The 25,015-nt window shown below is 42.9% G+C and overlaps 1 protein-coding gene across 1 annotated transcript in view; it reads right to left on the bottom strand.

Moving 5' to 3' along the window:
* Positions 1–5,630, bottom strand: part of DRP2 (dystrophin related protein 2) — a 44,481-nt gene extending 38,851 nt beyond the window's left edge. Inside the window, exons 1-2 of the mRNA XM_070291020.1 lie at positions 5,566–5,630; positions 5,262–5,329 (exon numbers count right to left, since the gene is read on the bottom strand). The gene's annotated coding sequence lies outside the window, so the exon portion shown is untranslated. The remainder of the gene's footprint in view (positions 1–5,261; positions 5,330–5,565) is intronic.
* Between the last annotated feature and the right edge of the window lie 19,385 nt (positions 5,631–25,015).

Raw genomic sequence — 25,015 nt, 5'->3', positions numbered from 1 at the left:
TTTGATTTCTGGGCCAGGAAGATCCCCTGAAGGAGGGCATGGCAACCCACTCCAGTATTCTTACCTAGAAAATCCCATGGACAGAGGAGCTTGGTAGGCTACAGTCCATGGGGTCAAAAGAGTCAGATACAACTTAGTGACTAAACCACCATGCCATGAAATATTACATAGCTGTTAAAAAAGGAGGTAGGTCTGTACCCACTGATTTGAACAGATGCCAAAGATATGTGTTTTAGGTTTTAACACAGTTTCAGAGTGAATGTGTCTGGTATAACTTTAATTTTATTAAAAAAAAAAAAACTAAAACTAAAACACGAAAAATCTCTTCTTTCTGTGTATGCACAGAAAGAAAGCCTACAAGGATACACAAATTGTTTAGTGACATTTCTTCTGGAGAGTTGTATTAAGGGGACTCTCATGTTGAGTTTATACACTTTGTGTGTTTGTGTGTGTAAAGTTTTTTATAACAAGGCTTTATTGTTCTTGGATGAAAATAAATAGGGAGGCTCAGGAAAGAACAAGACAGTGAAAAGAAGACCCGTTTTTGTGAGTACAGATTCCTCTCTCCAACCCAAGGTAACACTGCACGATGGCCCTCCTCTCACAGCACTGCCTTTCTATGCGACAGCATGGCACTAGGATATGAGACACATTTCATCTGCACCAAACCTTATTATGTGTTCCTAAAATACTTCCTGCAATGCAGCCAAAACCCAAGTTTCTGCTTCAGATGCTCTCACCTAATGAATAAATCATGGGCCACAGATTGTCAAGCTGGTAGAGACCTTAGAGATTATCCAGGCCAACCCCCTCATTTACAAATGGAAACAATGAAATGTGTTTCTGAGAAGGTAGCTGTCAGAGAAGGTAGCTGTCAAGCAATTTCGAGAAAGAAAATTTCTTTTCCATTGGAAAAAAGTCAGAGATGCATCCTTATGAGGACAATTTTACTATAAAAACCAATTAATAAACAAACTTATGGTTACCAACAGGGAAAGGGGGAAGGGATAAGTTAGGAACTTGGGATTAACATATACACACCTATATATAAAATAGGTGGCCAACAAGGACCTACTTATAGCACAAGGAGCTATACTCAGTATCCTATAATAAGCTATAATGGAAAAGAATATGAATACATATGTATATGCATGTATATAACTAAATCACTATGCTATACACCTGAAACTAAAACAAGATTGCCAATCAACTATACTCCAATTAAAAAAAGAAGAAAGAAAACCAAATGAAATAAAAGATATAGGAATTGGAAAGGAAAAAAGAAACAATTAATGCAATGTATCTGAAACCTTTACATACTGCTGATGGGAGTATAAATTATTAACCATTTTGGAGAACAAACTGACAGTATCTCCCAAAAGTGACGATTCTCATATCCTGTGACAGGACAATTGCCTTCTAAATATATACCCAATAGCAATAGTCACATAAGAATATATCCTCAGAAAAAAAAAAGAATATCTCCTCAGAAATGATCATAGTAGCCCTAATTGTGAGCCCCAAACTGGAAACAGCCTAAATGTCTATCAACTGCAGAATGGATAAATAAATCATATTTCTTAAATGGAATGCTATGCAATAGTGAAAAGTGAATGAACCAGAGCCACATGTCACAATGTGGATGAATTTCACAAATATAACATTGAATAGAAAAAAAAAACAAATTGAAGAAGGATACATACCATTGATATACATTTTTAAAACATAAAGCAGTGGCATATGGTGCTTAAAGACATATACATATGCAGTACAAATACAAATAAATGCATGAGAGGAACTTTGATCACAGAAGACAGACAGGGGATTTCAAGTCTATTGGTGATGTTTTTTTCTTAAGCTGCTGCTGCTAAGTCGCTTCAGTCGTGTCCGACTCTGTGCAACCCCATAGACAGCAGCCCACCAGACTCCCCCATCCCTGGGATTCTCCAGGCAAGAACACTGGAGAGGGTTGCCATTTCCTTCTCCAATGCATGAAAGTAAAAAGTGAAAGGGAAGTTACTCAGTCGTGTCCAACTCTTCGAGACCCCATGGACTGCAGCCTACCAGGCTCCTCCATCCATGGGATTTTCCAGGCAAGAGTACTGGAGTGGGGTGTCATCGCCTTCTCCCTTTTCTTAAGCTAGGTGGTGAATATCCTGATTTTTGTTATTCTTTACATCTCTTTGAATGCCCCCAAATTTTCTAGCACATTGTTTTTAAAAAATGCAACAAATCACATGCTGAAAGGGAAATTCAGAATTTTCAGATACAACAAAATAACGAAAGAAATCTGTAAGGTACAAATGTCTCACTAAAAATGACAGGATCATTCCTTCAACCTGCTTCTTTTCCCGGGACTATTTTCACAGAACGGAAACTGCTGCCTGTGTGCTCAGTTGCTCAGTCGTGTCCGACTCTTTGTGACCCCATAGACTGTAGCCTGCCAGGCTCCTCTGTCCGTGGGATTTCCCAGGCAAGAATCCTGGAGTGGGTTGCCATGCCCTTCTTCAGGGGATCTTTCTGATCCAGGGATTGAACATGAGTCTCCTGCATTGCAGATGGATGCTTTACCACTGAGCCACCAGGGAAACCCAGGGAACCTGCTAAAGGACAGAAATTGGGCATAAAGGACTGAGAATCAGGATATATGGGTTCCACTCTCTCAGATACTCAAAAAGAACAATTTCATTAAACCTCTCAAATTTTCACCCTTCAAAATGTGGTGCTGGATTAGATTATTTTTACAAGTTTTTTTCCATATGTCAGTTTATTCCAGGATTTTTTTTTTTTTTTTTTGAGCAGCAATTCCTAACACTGTGTGTGCAAGATACAAAAATTTTTCCATGGAGAAAAGAGGTCCCTGATCAAATCCATGTGGATTTCACTGGGTTGAACAGAATTAAACAGATTTCTGTACAGCAGTACTTCTCAGAGCCTTTAATACACTTACATACATGATGACTCTCCAAAAGGAGAATTCAGTTATGAAGCATTTTCAAAAAAAGAAAAAGACTGGACCATGGAATACACCCCACCCCCACCACAACTCCTTATGTTAAAACAGAATCTATTAACATTCTCTGCAAACAGTGTTCTGTGGAACATCGGTGGTTTGGTAAATGTCATCCTAGAAAGATTTATCTCACTTGCTCTTTCAGTTGCTGATGTGTGTGTAGAAGAATCTTTCCTAAGACAGGAATGTAGTTTCCTAGTTTAACTTCCAGAATGGGTTTCCTGTGAATGTCCCTGACCAGTGTAGAACGCTGTCTTCTCAGGCTTCATTAGTGAGAGCCTATCCTCTCTGACTGTTCATGGGGCTCTCAAGGCAAGAATGCTGAAGTGGTTTGCCATTCCATTCTTCCTTTGCAGGAGAAGAAGGGGATGGCAGATGATGAGATGGTTGAATGGCATCACCCACTCAATGGACATGAGTTTGAGCAAATTCTGGAACATAGTGAAGGACGGGGAAGCCTGGTGTGCTGCAGTCCATGGGGTCGCAGAGAATCAGACATGACTGAGCGACTGAACAACAAATCCTCTCTGACACTGGCAGATTTCACATCAGAAACTTTTGTACGTCTGTGGTTAGAAGTGCTTCCTGAATGGCCCCTCTGTGCCTGGCTCTTGGACCTTTGCTAACTTCGCTGCTTCGAGCCGTGCTCCCACTTGGGTGATGGTAGAGCTGAAGTGTGCTCAGACCCAGAGTTCAGGCTGAATGCCTGGGGGACAAGTCTCGTGGGAAGAGGAGCCCTGTCCAAGTGCCCTCATTGTATGGCACTGGTTTACAGGAGGCAGAACTGCAGAGTCGAGGCCAGCCCACCCAGGAAAAGAGGGGCTCTTTTCTTCTTTCAGGGATAGGACACTTATCACTTCCACTGGCAGCACTGCCTTTTGGGGGGGAGGGTTCCTTGGATGGTCCCAGGGTTTTCTGGAACCATCTCCTCATCCTAAGCCCAGAGAGGAAATTTCCTGAGGTTTGTGGCCCCCACTGGGCCTTTTAAAAGGTGTCAATGTATGGCAAAACCAATACAGAATTGTAAAGTAAAATAAAGTAAAAATAAAAATTAAAAAATAAATAAAATAAAATAAAATAAAAATTGGATGGAAATATATAAAAAAAATAAAAAAATAAAATAAAAGGTGATTTACCTGAGGGCCTTTAATCTAGAAACAAGGATTCCATTTGGAAAAGTCAGGCGCTAAGGTGGACGAGACAGAGAGGTTTTTTTTAAAAGGCTTTTTTTCTTTTGAACAATCAAAAAGAAAACATAAGAGAAAAGTATGTTCGTTTCCAAGCTGTGGGAGCTACCCTTCCTCTCTCTCTACCTCGCTCCACCCCAGCCTGACCCAGCCCCGGCTACCGCCTGGGACCCAATCCCTCTGAGGCCTGGCTCTTCCTACCAAAAAAGAGCAAGGTAAGTCTTAACCCACACAGTCTCAGGGCCACTTACCAGGCTGGGGCACAGGGCCTGAAGCCGGGGAAGGCTAAGGAGAACAGAAGGAACAGGGTGTTCGATTCCAGGAGAGGTGAGCCTGGTTTCAAAGCTCTCCAAGATTCACTCTCAAGAGTGGAGAGGTGCCTCCTGGTTACAAGGGGGTAGAAAGGACATCAAGGGGAGCAGCCAGGAGGAAAACTGCAAGAGGGGAAGCTGGACTGAGCCAGGAAGTAAATGCAGAGATTAGGATGTGCCTTCAACCCCAGCCTCCTAGGTCAGAGCCCAGTTTGCTCCAAGGAAGCGCTCCTGTGTCCTGTCTGCCGGCCAGACAATCATTTGTTCAGGGGACCTACTCTGAGGTCCCATGTCTCCTCTGTCCTCCCTTTTCAGCCAATGCTTTCTACACCCCTTCCTTTCCCTCCCACCAGGAGATGCATCCATGGACAAAAAGCCTGCCATTGAGAACAGACACAAATAAATAAACAAATGAGTTAGTAAATAAATACCCCTCTCCTCTCAAAGCAGCAAACTGTGGACCTTCCTCTTATTCATTTTTAGACCCTACTTGCTCAAATTGGCTGGAGTTTCTATTCCTGGGCATTTTTTTTTTCTTTCTATGAATCCAAGCGGTAGCTACTTCATTGTGGGCATTTTTTAATGTAAGTCTTCCCCCAAAGGCACAAGCAGATGGCTGGCAGGCAGGTGCATACACACACACACACACACACACACACACAGAGTACCTCTGGAGCCTACCCTCCTTCAGTCATTCCCCCAGTGGGCTGAAAAAGGGCGAGGCTCAGAAATCATTTCTCTGTGGCCTACCTTCTGATTCCGGCAGGTCTGAGGATCAGGCGGCAACTGGGAGCTGGGTGGCTGGAGCTGGGCTGCTTCTGTGAATCAGCAAAGAAGTCCCTGAGACAGGAATGCCGACAGCTGCTGTATGCACACTCTCCCTCCGTCTCTCCCACCTCCCTGTCCTCCTTCTGCCCCTCCTCCCCTCTTTCGGAGCCGCTCTGTGTTGCTATGCAATCATATCATTGGCACTAATAGCATCTATCCGACCTCAGGCAAAGATACCCTTGACCGGGCAGATGCAGGAAGAGCAAGGACAGTTTTGTGAAACTACCAGAGCCTTGGCTGCTCTCGGAGATTTCAGTTCATTAGAAGCTGAAGAGGAAAGCGGAAGAGGCTGAGAGGCAGAGGGGGAGAGGCTTCCACTGGGGAGGAGGAGACAAAAGAGGCTGGGAGATCAATACAAGCTGCTGAGCCAGGAGCCTGGGCCCCAACTTCCACAGATTGAGCTCAGAGCCAAAGCCAACTTCAGAGCCAGCAGCTGGCATGATCCCTTGGTAGCCAGTCCAGGATTCAGTTTCTGTGTTGGAGGTTGAAATGCTCTGCTCTAGAATTGTCACTGGTACCCAAGGTAGAGTCTTGGGCCCAGGGCAGTCTGCCAGTCACCCGTTAAGTTCCATCCTCACCTCCTCTTAGATCTAAAGGTGGAGAAATCCTTGCCCATGAGGAGAGCAAAATGCACCCTGAATGATTTGAGAAAACACAGCTCCTTCGTGCCTCCACTCAGCCACTACACCAGTCACTCTCCTTCCTTCTGTCCATACTAGGCTTTACTCTTTTAGCTGTCACCTCTGTTTAACAGAAAAGGGTATGAATGCCAAACACATTGCCAGACATGGGAGAAACAACTGAAGAGATGGAGACAGTTATGTCCCTTTATAGGGTGCCCAGAGCAGAGTACAGTAACTCAATAAAGATTTACCGAATGAGTAAATGGGGTGGATGGATGGATCAGTGGCAGTCAGAAGGCCCCCACCCAAATCCTCTTACACAAACACACTCATACTTAGAGGCCCCGTAGCTCCAGATCAGGGCAAAGAATAAGAGAAGCATTCTTCTTTCCTCTCTTCATTTCTGAGAACAGGGTGTGTATGACAGGGAGAAACAGATTGGTTTGGGGGTGGGTTGCTTAATTTCACTCATTTGCCTCTAAGAACTTTATAAGCTCTGATCGCACTGCAATTTAGAAGAGAATACACTTCCTGGCTCAAAGAACTTGGCACTAGTGTTGACAAAGTTTCTACAAAGACTGAGAATTAATACCATTATTATGATTGTTAGAGAAAACTCTCAGATAGGAAATAACTAGCACATGTATGTGTTTTCTTTTGAGATAAAATGTTAAAAACTTAAGCTGCTGGTGTCAGTGAAAGATTAGCCATAAGGCTGGATCTCTTTAAAACAAACAAAATTGGAACCAACTGCTCCCTCCACCAAACAAGGCTTTCAGAGCTGAGTGAGTGACCCCTCCTGCCTGGCCAAAACAGCAGCAGCCAGGCCCCCATGCCAGCGCAGAAAAGGCCTTTGATTTCGGAAGGGTTTTGAAAGCACATCCCGGCTTCTCAACCTACATACCCCCGACAGAGCATTTCTGAGCTCCCCAGCCTTGCCCTGCCAGGCCCCAGTCTTAGCCCTGCCAGCATGCAGGTTTTCTCAGCACCATCCTGACCCAAAGCCCCAGGAGCCCTTTACACCTGACTTGGAATGACTTGGGGATAGGGGGAGTTGGCTAGAAGAAAGATTAGAGAAACACTCTGAGAAACTGTTTGGGTTGGCACAGTGCAGAGCACACACCAAACACATGCAGCCTAACTGCAGTCTCACCCCTGGCACCAGTAGGCTGGTGGGTCAATCCAAAGCCGAGCTTAGATCTAGAAGGAGAAGGAGAATGAACCAGATGGGATACTTGTTCCCCACCTTGACTGCACTTGGAACTACCCAAATCACCGTAAGCACTCAGAATCCTTCTTCATTTTTCTATCTCTAGAGAAAACATTCAGGTAGCAGATACAAAAAGACAGTACCAGCCTCCAGGAAAATAAACCCATAGAGTTTCTTTCACAGGATACAACAAAATCTTTCCCCAGATCTCCTTCCCACTGACCCAGTCATCATGGAATCATTGTTCCTTTACTTCAGGCACTCAGACCTCCTGTGAAAAATGAGGATATTACCATGAGACAAAAAACATTATCAGCGACCAACAATTAAGATTTAATTATTAGATTATAATAATGGCTAACATTATTGAGAATTTACTTCAGGCTAGGCACTGTTCAAAGTGCTTTGCATATGTTATTAGCTCATTTCATCCACATAGTAGATTAAAAATAGGTTCTATTATTCACCCCACTTTATAGATAAAGCTCTATAACATGGTGAGGTTACATGACTTGCCCAAGGTCACACAGCCATGCATTATGGAGCTAAGACTTACACTAGATCTCTCTGGGCAATGCCCGCATTGTTAACCATGATGCTATACTGCCTGAATCTATGTTCTAGTGGCCTGATCAGATGTCAAACCTAGGTAGGTCATTGAGACAACTGTGACTAGGACAAAGTCCCTGGATAGTTTTTCTAATCTTTTGTGCCTTTCTCAAGCTATTTTCTCTATTCAAAATGTCTACCTTCCCTTTAGAGATCAAAAACACAAAGTCCCAAGTGAGCAGACTCCACACAAATTTTGATTAAAACTATGAATGGAGTATGAAAGGGAAAAGACAAGTGACCTTGAGATGAAGTGGATCGCTCCAGTTTGCTATAGTTCCCACACGGCCCACTGTACTCTGCTACTGCTAAGTCGCTTTAGTCGTGTCTGACTCTGTGTGACCCCATAGATGGCAGCCCACCAGGCTCCCCCGTCCCTGGGATTCTCCAGGCAAGAACAATGGAGTGGGTTCCATTTCCTTCTCCAATGCATGAAAGTGAAAAGTAAAAGTGAACTCACTCAGTCGTGTCTAACTCTTAGCGACCCCATGGACTGCAGCCAACCAGGCTCCTCCGTCCATGGGATTTTTCAGGCAAGAGTACTGGAGTGGGGTGCCATTGCCTTCTCCACACTGTACTCTAGTCATTTATATTTCCTGTTTAGCTCCTGTGGTTTTTCAGTGGGTGCCATCTCATAGGCTACCCAAGGTGCACTCTTTACTGTGGTATTTTTGGGGGTATTTGGAGGAGGACTGTTTGATTTTTGTTTCCGGGAGGGTATTGAGATAGTCTCTATAGTTGTCTCTCAGGAGAGGTAACATCTTTGCTTGAACATTGCAATTCGACAGAAAATTTCACTCTGACATTTAAATCCCATGCATGCTCAGTTGCTCAGTCACATCCAACTCTGTGACCCCTTGAGCTGTAGCCCACCAGGCTCCTCTGTCCATGGGATTTCCAAGGCAAGAATACTGGAGTGGGTTGCCATACCCATCTCCAGGGAATCTTCCTGACCCAGGGATTGAACTTGAGTCTCCTGCATTGCAGGTGAATGCTTTACCCCTGAGCCACCGGGGAAGCCCATTTAAATCCCAGGGACACTCGTTTTCACCCAAGTGACATTTGGACAAAGCAAGCACACAGGCTAGCTTCAACTATTTTTCTGAGGAGGACAAAGAAAGATCAAAGGACATCAGGCCACAAGCTTTGATTGTAGCTCTGCCCTGGTAACCTGTAGGAGGATGTTTGAGACCCATCCTAGTATCACTGAGCAGGACTTTGCTCAGTGGACAAGGATAGGTGGGGCATTTCAGGCAGAGATAAAACATGTGCAAAGTTACAAAGCTGACAGAGCACTGCTTGCTAAGGGATTGTAAGTGCTAGAGCACTAAGCTAGGATGGGGTTGCTGGTGGGAAGCAGCAGGGAGTGGCAGATGAAGATTTGCAAGCACACAGGAAGGCGCTAGGGTCATCTGTGTTTTTGTGTTTTTTCAAGTAGTGAAGTGGCATGGTCAGATTTATGTTTTATTACTATCATTCTAATGGCTTCCATGGAAAAGACAAGTTTTTACATTGAAGTATAGCTGATTTACAATATTAGTTTCATGTGTACAACATAGCGACTCAATTTCTTTTATAGATTATACTCCATTTAGAGTTATTACAAAATAATGGCTATATTTCCCTGTGCTGGAAAATATATCCTTGTTGCTTATTTATTATATATGTAGTGGGTTGTGTCTCCTAATCCTCTACCCCTATCCCACTCCTCCTACCTCCTCACTGATAAATACTAGTTTCTTCTTTATAGTTGTGAATCTATATCTGATTTGCTATATTCACTAGTTTGTTGTATATTTTAGATTCAACATATAAGTGACATCATACAGTATTTGCCTTTCTCCATCTGACCTATTTTACTTAGTATAATACCGTCCAGGTCAATTCATGTTTCTGCAAATGGCAAAATCTCACTCTTTTTATGACTGAGTAATATTCCATTGTATATTCACCTTCTTTATCCATTCATCTGTTCATAAGCACTTAGGTTGCTTCCATATCTTGATTATTAGAAATACTGCTGCTATGAACGTAAGGGTGTATGTTCTGATTAGTGTTTGTTTTTTTCCTTTTGGTTATATACATAGGAATGGGTTGCTGGATCATATTGTAGTTCTAGTTTTAGGCTTTTGAGGACCCTCCATGCTGTTCTCCATAGTGGTTGCATCAATTTAGAATCCCACCAACAATGTCTTAAGATTCCTTTTTCTCCATATCCTTGCCAACATTTGTGAAGAACAATTATTGAGTGCTTGCTGCATACTAGATCTGTGCTAGAACTCAGGAGCACAGAGAAAATTTGGAAACTACCTTCAGGTTGCTCACAGCCTAATGGGTGAAACAACTAATTAAACAGAAATATAATCGACTGCAATGAAGGATGAATTGGAGGGGAGGAATGTGGAAGCTTGGATACTTGGTAGGAGGCAGTTGTAGTACTCATCTGATGAGGGCCTGAAAACAGAGCAGTTGGTAGTGAGGATGGAACAGTGCCCCCATCCCTAATGGATCTTCCTCATATTATCCTTTCCTTTTATCATTTCTTCCTAGCTTTACTACTTGCCGAGTTGCTAAAAGAGAAATAAACTGTGAATATGGTAGGTGGGGGAGAGGCGGTGTAGGTCACTCCCATTGTCATTCCACAACCTTATTATTGGCCCCCAACCATGTTTACCAAAAGTACTACTTGAAATTGTTTCTACTCTTCTCCAACACCCAACCAAGCTCACCTACCTCAGCAAATAACCACCATTTTTGTTTGGCTGAGTGGTGAAAGATATCCCTGTAAAAGTCCTCTCTACTTCAGAATTTCATCCCATCTTCTTCCCCTCCCACCATCCTCTGACAAAGGACCTCCTTTCATTTTTTCTTCACCAAGGTCAATACCTCTGCTCATGACCTCACATCATTCTCTCTCTATCTTCTCTAGGAACTTCATGAATTTTTGTTTTTCTCTGGTTTTCATCTTCAGTCTTTCCCTTGCTTCTGACACTTTCCCCTGCTATCCAAAAACATGTGAGGAGAAGGGAGATTGCTGACTCCTGTGGGCTAGGAAATGGGAAGAATGTTTCCCCATTAGAGAGAGCCCTCCAATTCACTCTACAGGAAACCACTGCACACACAACCAGGTCAAGACTGTCTTATCAACAAGGTAGAGAAAGTTTGAAGGAAGAAACATCATCAGGGTAAAGAATTACTAGGTTTCAGGTAAGGCTGTGAAGTAAAACGTCTCACTAAGAAAATGCAGAGGAGGGCTTCCCTGGTGGCCCAGTGCTAAAGAATCCACCTGCAAATGCAGGAGACACAGGTTCGATCCCTGATCTGGGAAGATCCCACATGCCACAGGGCAACTAAGTCCATGCGCCACAACTACCGAGCCAGTGCTCTAGAGCTGAGCCGCAACTAGAGAAAGCTCACATTCAGCAACACCCAGTGCAGACAAATACAATATTGTAAAGTAATTAGCCTCCAATTAAAATAAATAAACTTAAATTTTAAAAAGAAAAAACATAATAAAAATTTAAAAAAATAAATTAGTAGATAAATAAATCTTAAAAAAGAAAATGCAGAGGATAATAATAATAATAATAAACTTTTTTACCAAAAGGGAAAGGGAAGAGAGATAAATTGGGAATTTGGGATGTTAAGATACACACTACTATATAGAGAATAGATAACCAATAAGGACCTACTGTACAGCACAGGGAACTACATTCAATATCCTGTAATAACCTACAATGGAAAAGAATCTACAAAAGATATACTTTTGCAAAAGGTATACTTTTCTGTATCAGTTCAGTTCAGTCGCTCAGTCGTGTCTGACTCTTTGAGACCCCATGAATCGCAGCACGCCAGGCCTCCCTGTCCATCACCAACTCCCGGAGTTCATTCAGACTCACGTCCATCAAGTCAGTGTGAAACATTATAAATCAACTATACTTCAATAAAAATTTTAAAATAAAGAATTTGCAGAGTGGTTTTTTTGCCACATTATTTTATTTACGTAGCAGAAATTGCTTCCAATGAACGGGAATTTCATGCAGCAAAATTGAAAGGGTTAAGTAGAGACAGAGGTGAAATGCCTCAGAAGAAGTTGGGATTGTGAGAATGAGTCAGGCAGTAGGAGGGAGGGAGTTTCACCAAGTGTCTATAACAGACAAGGGAGCAGAAAATTGGGTGCTATGTTGGAGGAACACATTTGAAATGTAGGGACACACTGCTGAAAAGGCTGGGTTTTGTCACTGAAATTGGTAAAGAATAAGGTGAAACCACAACAGAGAAGGGTTGAAGAATCAGTGTTGTCCCAGTCAATAGTCTTGGCACCCTCTGCTCTTTCTGCTGAACATCTCAAAATGTAGAACTCATCTTACACACTTGGCTACCTCCCACCCTCTTCTGCTGCTTTTCAAGCTTCTGCTACACCAGACCCAGCAGCTGGGATGTTATATAACCAAATATGTTCTATTTATGTTCTTAAATGTATTCCATTTAGACCAAAACCATTCAAGCTACAGTAAAGGTGGTATAGTGGAAAGAACACAGAATTAGGGGTCAGAAGACAAAGGTTCTAGTACAATTTTGCTACCAAATTGCTGTTAACCTTTTTGAACCTTGGGTTTTTTTCCCCCTTTACCAGAAAGAGGATAATATCTGCTCTGTTCACTTGATTAGGTTGAGAATCAAACAGAATAATGGATATCAGTATATATTGAATATACTGAAATTATAAAATGCTGCTCAAATGTAAGAGATTATTATTTCCATTGCTTCAAGGTCCTGGTGGTTCTCCTATCTGCAAAAGACATAAAGACTCGGAGTAGATTATAGCAGCTAAAGAAGCAGAGCCAGAAATGTAATTAGCTCCCTGTCTCCATAATAGATCAGATACTATATGCTTTAAGTAGACATACCAACAATGCACATCAGATCATTTATCATCCTTCACATTATCAACATTCTCATCCTCTTTCCAGCTGAGAAAGCTAGATATATACACACACACTAACAACCTTCACATATGCAATTCTAGGCTAGGATATACAACACAATGGTAGCTCAGACGGTAAAGAATCTGCCTGCCTGCAATATGGGAGACCTGGGTTCAATCCCTGGGTCTGGAAGAGCCCCTGGAGGAGGAAACGACAAATCCCTCCAGTATTCTTGCCTGGAGAATCCTGTTGACCGAGGGGCCAGGAGGGCTATAGTCCATGGTGTCGCAGAGTCAGACACGACTGAGCAACTAAGCGTTCACTCAAAGCAAGACTCTGTCAGTGTTAAAAGGATGGCTTACACAGTGTTTTCTGGCTAATAACCAACAACTCACAGCTACTGCATGGGCCCCTCCTTAGACTTGATCTTAAATGCAGTCTTATAAGGGTGAATAAAGTCGGTGGGTATCTACTTGATATGACTTGAGGAAGACTGAAACGCTATCTCTAATCAAAATGATTTCCCCTGCTGGCCCTGTCATGAGACCTGCAATTCCCTACTAATCTCTTCTTTCAGGTTAAGGCATCTGTCAAAATGTAAGTGCTATCTTCAGTCATGATACATTATAATCAGTAGTTTATCACTTTCATTCTGATCACCAGACAGGTATGGAATGCAGAGCAAATTATATCAAAGAGGAAGGCAGAGAGGAAGCTTCAGTATGATGTATGATGGACAGCTAGAGTCCAAAGAGTCCAGATGAAGACACTTAGAAACCTCAAGCACCAAAGAGGTAACATTACAAATCCTATATGCCGTGTTGTGCTAAGTCGCTTCAGTTGTGTCCAACTCTTTAAGACTCTATGGACTGTAGTCCTCCAGGTTCCGGTGTCCATGGGATTCTCAGGCAAGAATACTGGAGTGGGTTGCCTTGTCCTTCTTCAGGGGATCTTCCCACCCCAGGGATCGAACCCGCGTTTCTTATGTCTCCTGCATTGGCAGGTGGGTTCTTTACCACTAGCACCACCTGCTTCCCTGGTGGCTCAGAGGTTAAAGCATCTGCCTCCAATGCGGGAGATCCGGGTTCGATTCCTGGGTCAGGAAGATCCCCTGGAGAAGGAAATGGCACCCCACTCCAGTATTCTTGCCTGGAGAATCCCATGGAGTGAGGAGCCTGGTGGGCTGCAGTACACGGGGTCACAAAGAGTCGGACACGACTGAGTGATTTTACTTACTTACTTACTTACTTAGCACCACCTGGGAAGCCCCACAAATCCTATATGCCAATATATAATTCAAGTTAAAAATAATATTAACCTATAAAGTAGGCATAAGATGGTTCAACAAAATCTGATTTTTCCCATATTTTACACTGCAATTCTTTTCTATTGCCATACAATTCATACTTCAAAAGTATACACTTCAATGGCGTTTAGTATATTCAAAGTTGTGCAATGACCACTATGATCAATTATAGAATATTTTCATCACCCTATCCCCTACAAAAAAAACCTTATCAGTCACTCTCTATTTCCCTCGTCCCCTCTTAGCTCCAGGCAACCACTAGTCTACTTTCAGTCTATGTAGTTTTTCCTATTCAGGACATTTTACCTAAATGGAATCATTCAATGTGTGATCTTTTGTGTCTGGCTTCTTTCACTCAGCATAATGACATCAAGATTCCTTCTTGTTGCAGCATGTATCAGCACTTCACTCCTTTTATGGCTGAATAATATTCCCTTTTATGGATATAACACATTTTGTTTAGCCATTCATCAATTGATAGACATTTGGGTTGCCTCCACATTTAGGCTATTATTGAGTATTGCTGCTATGAACATATGTGTATAAGCTTTTGTATGCACATATGTTCTAAATTCTTTTAAGTATATATCTAGGAATAGAATTGCTGGATTATATAGTAACTCTATATATTTCACTTTTGAGGGACTACCACTCTTTATCAAAGTGGTTATACGATGTTATGTTCCCGCCACACCAATACTTGTTATTGTTTTTTGATTATAGTATCCTAGAGAGGATCATCAAAAAAGCAAGAGTGTTACAGAAAAACATCTATTTCTGCTTGATTGACTATGCCAAAGCCTTTGACTGTGTGGATCACAATCAACTGTGGAAAATTCTGAAAGAGATGGGAATACCAGACCACCTGACCTGCCTCTTGAGAAACCGATATACAGGTCAGGAAGCAACAGTTAGAACTGGACATGAAACAACAGACTGGTTCCAAATAGGAAAAGGAGTACGTCAATAAGTCACCCTGCTTGTTTAACTTACATGCAGAGTACATCATGAGAAACGCTGGACTGGAAGAAGCACAAGCTGGAATCAAGATTGTTGGGAGAAATATTAATAACCTCGGATATGCAGATGACACCACCCTTATGGCAGAAAGTGAAGAGGAACTAAAGAGCCTCTGGATGAAAGTGAAAGTGGAGAGTGAAAAAGTTGGCTTAAAGCTCAACATTCAGAAAATGAAGATCATGGCATCTGGTCCCATCACTTCATGGGAAATAGATGGGGAAACAGTGGAAACAGTGTCAGACGTTATTTTGGGGGGGCTCCAGAATCACTGCAGATGGTGACTGCAGCCATAAAATTAAAAGATGCTTACTCCTTGGAAGAAAAGTTATGACCAATCTAGATAGCATATTGAAAAGCAGAGACATTACTTTGCCAACAAAGGTCCATCTAGTCAAGGCTATGATTTTTCCAGTAGTCATGTATGGATGTGAGAGTTGGACTGTGAAGAACGCTGAGCGCCAAAGAATTGATGCTTTTGAACTGTGGTGTTGGAGAAGACTCTTGAGAGTCCCTTGGACTGCAAGGAGATCCAACCAGTCCATTCTAATGGAGATCAGTCCTGGGTGTTCCTTGGAAGGACTGATGCTAAAGCTGAAACTCCAGTACTTTGGCCACCTCATGTGAAGAGTTGACTCATTGGAAAAGATTCTGATGCTGGGAGGGATTGGGGGCAGGAGGAGAAGGGGATGACAGAGGATGAGATGGCTGGATGGCATCACGGACTCAATGGACATGAGTCTGAGTGAACTCCGGGAGTTGGTGATGGACATGGAGGCCTGGCGTGCTGCGATTTATGGGGTCACAAAGAGTCGAACATGACTGAGCAACTGAACTGAACTGACTGATCCTAGAGAGTGGGCTTCCCTAGAGCCTCAGTGGTAAACAATCTGCCTGCAATGCAGGAGACCCGGGTTTGATCCCTGGGTCGGGAAGGTCCCCTGGAGGAGAGCATGGCAACCCACTCTAATACTCCTGCCTAGAGAATCCCATGGACAAAGATGTCTGGCAGGCTGCAGTCCATAGGGTTGCAGAGTCAGATGTGACTGAAGCAACTAAGCAGCAGCAGCAGCATCCTAGAGAGTATGAAGCTACATTTCATTGTGTCAATCCTTTTTTGAAATATCAAATATCCAGTTCTTAAAAAAAAAACCCCAACCCTTTAGTGCTTCTATTTAGCTGGTTTCCTAAGCATATGCTTGATCTGCCCATTCTTAGAGCATCCAGGGCTGAGATCAACTAGAACTGATTTGGTTTCTGGGGTTGGAGGGCACATAAGCGAGGGCCTGACAGGTAAAACATTTCCAACACCAAACTAAGACACAAAGATGACTAAGCCACACTTCTGTTTAACAGAGGAGTCAGTCTCCTACTCAACCAACTACAAAACAAAGTACAATGAGGGAAGTGCTATAATAAGGCAATGGAAGCACAGAGGGGTATCAGAGCAAACCAGGTGCAGTTCTCTCAAAACACAATGCTAAGCAACCCCCAAATCACCAGAGAAGCCTAATTCTCCGCTCCTACCCAGTCACAGTGTGAATCCAGAGTCTTCTTGGAAACAGTCACAAAGGAAGGGAACAAGGCTCTTAGAGATATACTGTACTGGGCCTGAGAGGTATGTTTGTCATTATCTCACTTCAGTTACCAATCATACTTATTACCCACTGGCTGGCTCTTTCAGATTGGCCCTCATTATTTTCAGTCCTACATCAATTTGTAGGACTGCACTGAAGAATGCTTGTAAAGTGCTTTGTAATTCTAAAGTGTGTTATAAATGATAATGTCCCATTGCACCCTTCTCAGCAACAACAAACAAATCCTATTCCAGCAGTTCATTTCCCTCTCCCCAATCTACCATTTTACCTGAATTGTTCCCATTATACCTCTTTGCATCAGTACACCCTAACTTCTGGAGATAATGCTTGCTATCAGCTAAGCCTTCAGAGAGCCTTGCAGTCTTAGAAGCACTTTGATTCTGAATTTTGCTTTGGAAATAGAAAGCAAGCCCAAGAGACTGCTCCCATTTCATCAGGGAGAGGCTGAGGCATATGAAGATTGTGACACAATAATTTAAAAGAAATCATGTAATCAGACTGATGTTCTGTGTGTCCTTCCTGTCTTATGCCCATCTCTACCCATGAGAAAACTGCAGCTATTGAGATTGTGGGTTTGGGATACCTATTCCCCAGGTCTTGAGACTTTCTTAAGAGAAAGACTTCCTTAAGAGAAAGTCTCTTAAGAAAGACTTTCTCTTTCTCCTGAGAGTAGTTAAGAGTAAGCCGGCTGCCTGAGCACAGCTAATTCATATTCACAGACCAAAGAAGACAATTTCACTTTTGAACTGCTCTCTACTTTTCTGAAGTGGGACTCAAATGTGCTCAAAAAAGTCAAGCACAACCGAATCGCCCTCAACCATCTGTCTAAACCCTGCTCAGAGCAATGGGTTAGGGTGTTGTAAAAACATGTGACTCTGCTTGAGGAAGGCCTTGGAGGAAGCCCTTTGGAAAATAAAGACCTCTCATCATTGCTCTATTTATTCAAATATTTATTGAGTACTTACTAATTTGAATACTTCAGAGTGGTAATAACATAGGGGTCATCAGCACAGGTTCTTAAGGTCAACTGCCTGTGCTCAAATCCTGACTCTAATGCCTGCTTACTGACTTTAGTTTCTCTCTTGGTAAAATGAAAATAATAAAATTACTCATGCCATAAGTGTAGACATGAGGACATAGCCATATGAGATCTATATCTGAAGTGGCTAGTGCATTGCCTGGTCTGTAAGAAATTTTCAATAAATACTATCTAATATTGCTATTCACACAGAATCAGAGAAAACCTGTCAGGGAGCCATGGATGGGAGTAAAATTTGACAGACCTTAAGCCAGTTTATGGCAACCCACTCCAGTATTCTTGCCCGGAGAATCCCATGGACAGAGGAGCCTGGTGGGCTACAGTCCACGGGGTCGCAAAAAGTCGGACACGACTGAGCGACTTTACTTACTTACTTAGGCCAGTTTCACGGGCCCATTGCTGGAACTGTTCTGGGGAAGAGTCAATGTGCTGAGAAGAGTGGTAGGAAAATGCCATGATTGGAGGAAGTAAAGTAGAACCACTTGCTGCACTACAGAAGTTTCACGAGAAGATAAGAACCAACGAGGAAATTATTGCATATCAATACATTCTGTTCTAGGGTAAATGATTCCTGCTAACACACCTGAGCCCCTCCCAGTCCCATTTTCCATCACACGACAGAGGACAATGAAAATTTAGGGAGGTGACTGTTAGGTGCAAAGTCTGGAAACTAATGTTATTTTAACTTCCTCCCAGCAGCACTTTTCCTGGAATTAGTCCTGTGAGTTGGGATACCCCAACTGACCCCAAGAAAAGACAAATATGCAGAAGAGAAGACCCAGTTGAGAGCCAACTGAGAGGTCTGATTTAGGACTATCTTGAAGGGGTCTTTTGCTGGGACAAAGCTCAAAAGAAACTTAAGGAGGGTGGGGAGTGAAAGTGAGAATACTGTTTTGACCATGCTAATTGCTGTCATGCAGGAATCTTTTTGATTCGTTTATATATTTCTTTTGGCTGCTCTGTATCTTCACTGCTGTGCATGGGCTTTCTCTAGTTGAGGCAAGCAGCAGCTACTCTAGTTGCAGTGCACAGGCTTCTCATAGGGGTGGTTTCTCTTGTTATGGAGCATGGGCGCTAGAGTGCGCTTGTTGTTTAGTCACTAAGTCAGGTTTGACTCTGAGATTCCATGGACTGCAGCACGCCAGGCTTCCCTGTCCTTCTCTATCTCCCAGAGTTTGTTCAAACTCTTGTCCATTGAGTCAGTGATGCTATCTAACCATGTCATCCTCTGCTGCCCTCTTCTCCTTTTGTCTTCAATCTCTGGTAGCATAAAGGTCTCTTCCAATGAGTCAGCTCTTCGCGTCAGGTGGTTAAAGTATTGGAGCTTCAGCTTCAGCATCAGTCCTTCCAATGAATAGTCATGGTTGATTTCCTTTAGGATTAACTGGTTTGATCTCCTTACTGTCCATGGGACTCTCAAGAGTCTTCTCCAGCACCACAGTTCAAAAGCATCAATTCTTCGGCACACAACCTTTTTTATGGTCCAACTCTCACATCTGTACATGACTACTGGAAAAACCATAGCTTTGACTATATGGCATGTAGGCTTTAGTAGTTGCGGTACACTGGGCTTAGCTGCTCTGTAGCATGTGGAATCTTCCCAGACCAGGGATCAAGCTCGTGTCCCCTGCATTTGCAGGCACATTCTTAACCACTTGACCACCAGGGAAGTCCCAAGCAGGAATCTTTAAACCCCATTCCTGGCTTTCATGTTTATCGAGTCTCTCGTGTGTGCAGAGTAGTGCTGAGCATTGCAAGGGACCCCAAAGAAGCAACAAATGAGCTTCCTGCTTCCAGACAGTGATTAAACTGAACTGGGGAAAAATAGTCTATATTTTCCGCTTGTAACTTAATTCCAGATTGGAGAGTACAATAGTAACAGCTGCACTAACTGCTTTTATTTTACATACAGCGCTTAGAGTCAGAACCTCTTGAACTCAATTCACAAAGTGACAAAAAATCATGTGTGGGCACTTCTGTTGGTTATAGGATTGCTGCCAGAACTGTATAAAATTCTATATTTATGTTCTCTGCTGTACCACTCTCTCACTGGACTTGCATTCCATAGTCTTTAAACAACAACCAACCCAGTGAAATGTCTCTGGTCTTCCCAGGGAAGGACTTGAGAGACTCAAGGGCATTCACACAGTGAGTTAATATCACTGGGCATTCCAGTACCAACTCTGCTGTTTTCTCTCAAGTTCCCTTGCCATTTGAAGGCCCCGTGTTTGTTTTTCACTCCTGATGGGCTGAACCTCAGGAACAGTGGGCAGGTGAACAACAATTGTGAACAATCCAATTGTGAGGAAATCAGGGTAATGGCAGACTGAGCAGAATGAACCTGAAGCTCCAGTGAGCTACCAACCCATGCACTGGTACACTCTCTGGATTCCTGTGTCCCAGTTCCTTGCACCTCCCACTTAGGGTAACAAAGCTCACAGTGAGAGGGAGGTACTAGACAAGCAAGCAATTTGTTAGGATTATTTTTTCTCTTCTACAAGACATTCTCAAAAAGTTCTCCTTTGCTGGTCTAAGGTGGGTTAGGTGCAGTTCTGCTGAAAGCAGAGATAGCCCCTTCCAGCCACGTGAATCTCTGGGTATATTTCCTGACCCCCACAGAGATGAGCCACGTTTAGCACCCATGCTGTGTAGAGTCCTTTTTTATGTTCAAACCTAGCAAGGGCCAAGCTATCCAAAAGACCTCTGCTTATTGAAAGCATGCTGCTACTGCTATTACTACACCTTTCATCACTGCGTCCTCCCCTCGGGGAAGCTCAGCCTGATAGCACAGTCACTAAGAAATTAACTTTGACTGCAAGGGGAGAGAGTCTGTGAGACTTCCAACAGGGACTGATACTTAAACTGGTCACCAGGCAGGGAAAGGCATTCCAGGCTGAGAGCAACATGAGCAAAGGTGCAGGGCTTTGTAAGTACATGGTGGATTCAAGAAAGTGGATAGGGACTTCCCTGGTGGTCCAGTGGCTAACACTCCACGCTCCCAATGGGGCTGGGGTTCGACCCCTGGTCAGAGAACTAGATCCCACATGCCACAACTAAGTGTTCGCATGCTGCAATGAAGATCGAAGATCCTATGTACCCAGTGCACTCAAATAAATACATAAATAAAGTTTTTAAAGAAAGAAAGTAAATGAATAGCTGAGTGGGACACATTGGAAGGTATCAGTGAAGGGAGACTGATGTCTGAGAGACTGGACCACTGTAGGGTGGGGCAGAACATGCAGGGCATTAAATGCCAGGTTCAGCACGTGGATTTACTCCTCTAGGCCATGAGGTGTCCTAAGCAGACGAAACACAATCCAGCTCACACTTACAAAGAGAGATCTGTGGGAGTATTGAAGCTTGATAGGCAGACCATTCAGGAGGCTTTAGGCAAAGGGCTGGATAAGAAATGAGAGCCATGTCTAGGGTAGTGGTACTGGGAACTGAAGGTGGCAGATTTGGATGCACTAAGAAGCAGTCATGTTCTGGTAAACAACTGGCTCAGAAAAGAAAAGGGGGAAAAAGCCCTGATTCATAGTGTTCATTGATTTCCAAGGTATAAATACTTTATCATGGCTGCTTCTAAGCTATCCACTAGACATCACTGGATGTGAAGTTGGGAAGACGTGTGCTCAGTCAGCTCTCTTGGGCCAGTGTGAGCTGGTATTCCACTATCTAGTGACCAGTTCAATGTGGGGAAGACAGAGAAAAACCAAATGTCATGAACATGTCTAATCTGGATGACTCCTTAGATGTTAACAGATAAAGGGAACCCAGGGGGAAAAAACAGACTTTATTTATCTGTTTGTCTGGAGTAGGGGATAATTTAAAGGCATATCATGAGAGAACTGTGACTTTGATTTTGGACATGTTGGTTTGGAAGTCTTAGCCCTGGAATTCAAATTTCACTGAGGCTCTACCTTATAACAATAACTCACATTGATGAAATATTTATATTGTGCTGAGTACATTATATTTGTTTATGATCTTTCAGTAATGCCACAACCCTATGGATCTAGTCGAAAAGCTGTCAAATAGTAGTTGCACAACAAATATCTTTTAAATGAGTGAATGAATTAGGTAATCTTATTTTCTTCATTTTAAAAATAAGAGAAAGGAGACACAAATTGATAGTACCTTGCACAAGGGCATACATCTGGGACTCAAACTCAAGCCTGTATGATTCCAAAACCACTCTGCTATACTATGTATATGTGCTGTGGAAATGAACCATGAGAGTAACAGAAAAAGACAGTGTTAGGTGCTCACTCGTGTCCAACTCTTCGTGACCCCGTGGACTGTAGCCCGCCAGGCTCCTCTGTCCATGGAATTTTCCAGGCAAGAATACTAGAGTGGGTTGCCATTCCCTTCTCCAGGGTATCTTCCTGACCCAGAGACTGAACCCAGGTCTCCTGAATTGCTTACAGATTCTTTACCATCTGAGCCACCAGGGAAGCCCATGGATCCCATACACATCTTTATCTCTACACTTACTCTCCAGGAGCAAATCCCTTTTCTGTTTGTAATAGAAAGATACTTAAAAGAGTGGACTACTGACATCTCATCCCATTTCTTTCCTTTTTATCTTAGTAGCTGTTCACTGGATTGTCAGTTTTACTTTCACTGTATATGTTTTTCTGACAATATATATCAATGTCAACCATTAGAAAGAACAAATTTAACTATTTTATCTATCTCACAACTCCTCTCTGCAAATCTGAAGCTTCTTCTTGACTAAAGATTCTCACCTCAAAGAAAAATTGCTGGGTAAGGATTCTGAGTTCATCAATTATTATCATGTTAAGCAAAATATTTCCTTGAAAACCAAAAGGATATAGGAAAAATGAAAGCTTACTGTTTTCTCCATAGTACTTCATGGTGGTAAACTGGGGGAAGAAATAATAATGGTTAACATACATCAAGTGACCATTATATACTAAGCACTGTTCTAAGTTGGTTTTAGAAAAGGCAGAGGAACCAGAGATCAAATTGCCAACATCAGCTGGATCATCAAAAAAGCAACAGAGTTCCAGAAAAACATCTATTTCTGCTTTATTGACTATGCCAAAGCCTTTGACTGTGTGGCTCACAATAAACCGTGGAAAATTCTGAGAGAGATGGGAATACCAGACCACCTGACCTGCCTCTTGAGAAACCTATATGCAGGTGAGAAAGTGACAGTTAGAACTGGACATGGAACAACAGACGGGTTCCAAATAGGAAAAGGAATACGTCAAGGCCGTATATTGTCACCCTGCTTATTTAACTTACATGCAGAGTACATCATGAGAAACGCTGGGCTGGAAGAAGCACAAGCTGGAATCAAGATTGCCAGGAGAAATATCAATAACCTCAGATATGCAGATGACACCACCCTTATGGCAGAAAGTGAAGAGGAACTAAAAAGCCTCTTGATGAAAGTGAAAGAGGAGAGTGAAAAAGTTGGCTTAAAGCTCAACATTCAGAAAACTAAGATAATGTCATCTTGTCCCATCGCTTCATGGGAAATGGATGGGGAAACAGTGTCAGACTTTATTTTTGGGGGGCTCCAAAATCACTGCAGATGGTGACTGCAGCCATTAAATTAAAAGACGCTTACTCCTTGGAAGAAAAGTTATGACCAACCTAGATAGCATATTGAAAAGCAGAGACATTACTTTGCCAACAAAGGTCCATCTAGTCAAGGCTATGATTTTTCCAGTAGTCATGTATGGATGTGAGAGTTGGACTATGAAGAAGGCTGAGCACCAAAGAATTGATGCTTTTGAACTGTGGTGTTGGAGAAGACTCTTGAGAGTCCCTTGGACTGCAAGGAGATCCAACCAGTCCATTCTGAAGGAGATCAACCCTGGGATTTCTTTGGAAGGAATGATGCTAAAGCTGAAACTCCAGTACTTTGGCCGCCTCATGCGAAGAGTTGACTCATTGGAAAAGACTCTGATGCTGGGAGGGATTGGGGGCAGGAGGAGAAGGGGACGACCAAGGATGAGATGGCTGGATGGCATCACTGACTCGATGCACGTGAGTCCGAGTGAACTCCGGGAGTTGGTGATGGACAGGGAGGCCTGGCGTGCTGCGATTCATGAGGTCGCAAAGAGTCAGACACGACTGAGCGACTGAACCGAACTGAACTGAACTGTTCTAAGTGCTTTACATATACTAGTTCACATAATTCTTAAAATAGCCCTGAAAGGAAGGTGATATTATTATCCCTACTTTACATATAAGGAAACTGAGACACAGAGAGATTAAACAACTTGCCCAAAGCCACTCACCTAGCGTGTGGCAGAGTCTAGATTCTAAACTAGGCCATCTAGCCTCAGAGTCCACTCTGTTAACTACCATACTATTAGGTTAGTTTTTATTCAAAGTTTCTAGATACTCAAGCTTTTAAGGATGGAATAGAAAAAGTAGAATTACCCACTATCTATTTTTCTCCTATTTTCTCCTATTTTACTGGAACTGTGCCAGTAATTTACTCATTGCCCTTCAACTCTACTCTACCATTCTAGACTTTGCTCTGTACATTTCCCAGGCTCTTTTGCTAACTTAGCTTGCTGTTTGGGTCTGCAAATAAGAGGCAGTGACAGGAGATCAGAAGGTGGAGAAAGAGATGCTTCCTGCTTTTGTCTCTGATGAGTGGCAATTGGTGATAGAAGATGTAGTTGCAGAAATAATAGTTTTTAGCCCTGGTTAACCAGGTGGTGATAGCAGTAAAGAACCCACTTGCCACTGCAGGAGACATAAGAGACACAGGTCCAATCCCTGGGTCAGGAAGATCCCTTGGAGGAGGGCATGACAACCCATTCCATATTCTTGCCTGGAGAATCTCATGGACAGAGGAGTCTGGAGGGCTGCAGTCACTTTAGTACTCGTGTCTGGTGAAGCTCATGGACAGAGGAGCCTGGGGGGCTGTAGTCCATAGTCTGACACAGAGTCGGACATGACTGAAGCAACTTAGCACAAGCATGAAAAGCGATACTACTGCTTATTTAACTTCTGTGCAGAGTACATCATGCGAAATGCTGGGCTGGATAAATCACAAGCTGGAATCAAGATTGCTGGGAGAAGTATCAACAACCTCAAATATGCAGATGATGCCACTCTAATTGCAGAAAGTGAAGAGGACCTAAAGAGCCTCTTGATGAAGAATCAGAGAGGAGTGAAAAAGCTGGCTTAAAACTCAACATTAAGTAAACTAAGATCATGCATCTGGTCCCATCAATTCATGGCAAACAGATGAGAGAACAGCATTGAACATGTATATTACCACATGTAAAATAGATGACCAGTGCAAGTTTGATGCATGAAGCAGGACACTCAAAGCTGGTGCTCTAGGACAACCC

The sequence above is a fragment of the Ovis canadensis genome, chromosome X (genome assembly GCF_042477335.2).
Source record: "Ovis canadensis isolate MfBH-ARS-UI-01 breed Bighorn chromosome X, ARS-UI_OviCan_v2, whole genome shotgun sequence".
Taxonomy (NCBI): domain Eukaryota; kingdom Metazoa; phylum Chordata; class Mammalia; order Artiodactyla; family Bovidae; genus Ovis; species Ovis canadensis.
The sequence above is the reverse complement of the archived record's forward strand: the minus strand, read 5'-3'. Positions and strand labels throughout refer to the sequence as shown.